Source organism: Panicum virgatum, chromosome 3K (genome assembly GCF_016808335.1).
Source record: "Panicum virgatum strain AP13 chromosome 3K, P.virgatum_v5, whole genome shotgun sequence".
NCBI lineage: Eukaryota > Viridiplantae > Streptophyta > Magnoliopsida > Poales > Poaceae > Panicum > Panicum virgatum.
The window spans coordinates 43,298,725-43,302,120 of record NC_053138.1 but is presented as its reverse complement, the minus strand read 5'-3'; the positions used below and the strand labels follow the sequence as shown (position 1 = coordinate 43,302,120).

Genomic DNA, 3,396 nt, shown 5'->3' with positions numbered 1-3,396 from the left:
GAACTAAAGGAGTATTAAATTTCATGACTCCAAAAGAGTTGGAAACCCATATACTTGTTTAGGTGGTTCCATCAGCATGAAGCAGATTTTTTTTTCCTTTTCTTTGCTTCTTCTCTATGGTATAAAAAAGAGCTTTGTTAAAGTATCGCATGGTACCAGAAAGTACCATGTGTTTTGGTAATAAAAATAATTAATTACGGGAAATAAATAAATTTTTTTATTGGTCCCACCAGATTGGTACTTTCTGGTACTTCCCTATAGGTACTTTCTGGTACTTCCAGCGTTCGATTTCATTGGATGGACGGCTTTCATTAATTTCAAACACCCTAAAATTTTTATATAAAAAAGGTCGTGTGATATGCAATGAAACAGAAATGAAACATTGCCACTGGGACGGACTGTCCAGCGCGTAGTTTTTCTTTCTCTGCGTGCAGATTTATTGTTTCCACTCCTACGCGCTGGACAGTTCGTTTTGCCACGTATCAATTACTGCATCGCACGCGCCTTCTGCCTTCTGATACTCTCAAGATTGGGCTTGGGAGTCATGCATACAGCTTCCATTTCTGTATGCATACTCTCAAGATTGGGCTTCATTCCCAACTCTTCATGAATTTCATCATTCTCATATGCTGGTCTATCTAGACCACAAGAAACAACCTGATCTTTCAAGGAATACCTCCAACCCTGCATGGTTGTCGACTCACTTTTATAAAGGAACTCGAGTTGCTCTTGCACCGACTAAAATCAAAACACAAAGAACATATGGAAGAATGGAACAAAAACTTTGTTTAAATTTTGTTCTTCTTTTTATCTTCTTTGTATCTCTTTTTGTTTCCTAAACTCTCTGTCTCGGAACTCTCCATTTCGTTTGGTTATCTATACATATCTATTATTAAAGCGAGTAAGGTTTTCACATAAATTTTTGGTTTGATATATTGGTTTGGTCGGCATGTATTATTGACAGGTGGATCTTAGTCCATCCCGTATCTGAGTCAAACAAACCCTCTCCGTTCACGACTCGATCACGTAGATCCCTATAAATTATAACACGCGGGCACCAATACGTATCTTATACTTATATCAACTTTGTCCGTAGTAACGCACGGGCACAATTGCCTACTGTGTATTGTCTATTTGACTCCCAGCGTGCTAAATGTTATTTAGCGCGCCGCCGGCGCCACCACCTCTCCGGTGAGCCAACCACCGCTATATTAAATTCGCAGCAATCAATGTCCATAAACCCACGCAAAACTGTGGCATGCATGGAGTAAAATCATAAAAGGGTAAAATTGACATATTTACTATCACAACTAAAGGTTATGCACACAATAGGTCTGCGTTATATTTTCATACCTGATTTCCACGCACATTAATTTCATGTTCTCTGCCCCCTTCTTTCTATCATGGAGCTGAAGCTGAGTGCGGCAGGCTAATGAGCCAGGCGGCGGAGGCGGCGGCGGCGTGCGATGGTTCCAGTCACCGGCGGCACAGCCTTGCGGCGGGATGCAATACAAGCACCCAAGCCGCCGGCACCTGCATAGGCCTACAGCAGCAAGCCCTAATCGAATGGATCTTGCAAGCGGCATGAACCAGCGGCGGCGGTGCGGCAGCCCGTCCAGCGACCGCTGCTCTTCTTCCTCCACGATGGGCCGGCATCACACGGGCAGTTCTCCTTTCTGCTGGAGCCACGCATCATAATCTGCGGAGGCATCATAGCTGTGATCTGCTTTGGAGTTCCGATCTAGAACGGTCCCGTTCTTCTCACACATGAAGGATCACCAGGTAGAAATCTCTTATCAAACACCAAGCAATTGTTGATCCGGTAGTTTTTTCCGAGCTTCAGAAGATATGGTGAAATCAATTTTTTTTATAGAAATAGCATTACGGAGCCAGCGAGGAAATTGGATGCTACACCGTCCAATGGAAAGCAAGTGACATACTTTTTTTCTAGATCTGAAAGCAAATCCATCGATCTTGAGACCATGGTATTTTTTTTTCTCTCATTTAGCAGCCTCATGAATCACTGGAACCAAGCTTTCACTGTCGCTCTCCTCAACGAGCAAATCTGCACACGAGCAGGAGCTGTATCTCCCTCTCCCTCCATGCATTGGGGTCAGTTGGATCCATGCCACTCCAATTTCTTGAAATTGGATCTCATGCCATTGAAAATCATGCCATTGAATGGCATGATTTTCAACATGACACCCAATTTCACGGAGTTGTGGTGGCATGAATCGAATTTTCCCTTCTTATTTATATGCTTCTCTGTACCCCTTGTTCTTCTAATTGGTTGGGGTCAAAGATCTGTTGCACTAAAATAAAAAGTGTCCACATTTTTCCTTACAGCATGCAGATCGAGGGGAATGCCGGAACAATATTATGCAGCTCATGCTAATCTCCCAGGTGGTTTTGTACGGGTCTGGCTAGTGACGCCTTTAATGGATGCCAGTCTATCGGAGAGATCGCTGTGGCGGTTCTCGACGGATCTGCTTCGATGAGCTGACAACATGACTAACTGCAAGTAATTGATGAGGAAGAAAAGGTGCGTGGGTGCTGTGGCTTCGTCTCGAGGCAGTCTGCACCCTCGTGCCCTCAATTTCAATCTCACACTAACTATGTCATGTTTTCCACTAATAGTATTGTTTCATAAATTAGAGTAGTAATTTTTTTCTTACTCAAGTAGTATTTTCCATAATTTAGAGAAGTATTTCAACAATTTTGAGTAATATTTTTCATAATATAGAGTAGTATTTTTTTCTTACTCTAGTAGTATTTTCCACTAGAGAAGTATTTCTGGAGTTGTTGAGTAGTATTTTTCATAATATAGAGTAGTATTTTTTATGCTTTATAGTACGTAGTTCACAACTTGTGAATCATGAGACCATGTAGTTTGCAGTTTTTGAAATCCGTCTTCTATTGTAAATGTGGCATAGAAGTACATCCGCAGTTGATGATTCAAAGACTCTAGATGTAAAGTTTGACGGAGCTAGCAATCTTGTTTTTTCTATCACTGTACTCGAAGCATTCCATTTTTCTATTTTTACATTTTCTAGTAATCCTTTTCCTATCTTTGTTGTCTAGTAGTGCAAACGACGAAAATGCTCATGTATCAGGTCTAAATGGAAAAATTTACTATTGTGAATGTAATCTCTATATTATCGAGAAGTAAATACCCAACAAGATATGTTTAGTGAGTTTTGATATATGAACAGAGTAATTGGCAACCTAAACAACAAATACTATTTTAAAAACTAGAAGAGTAATCTTATATAACCAGGAATAATTTCCCATATATGAACAGAGTAATTTTTCATAATGGTGGTTGATAGATGCAATATCAATTTATTCAACGTATAGATCAAATTGAAAAACACTCCTATTTACAATCGAAAATAC

The 3,396-nt window shown here is 40.4% G+C and overlaps 1 long non-coding RNA gene across 1 annotated transcript; it reads left to right on the top strand.

Moving 5' to 3' along the window:
• Positions 1-1,367: 1,367 nt before the first annotated feature.
• On the top strand, positions 1,368-3,005 carry LOC120701476. The gene is made up of 2 exons (XR_005686118.1): positions 1,368-1,782; positions 1,874-3,005. It is a non-coding gene; the product is annotated as an uncharacterized LOC120701476 (long non-coding RNA).
• The last annotated feature ends 391 nt before the right edge of the window (positions 3,006-3,396 follow it).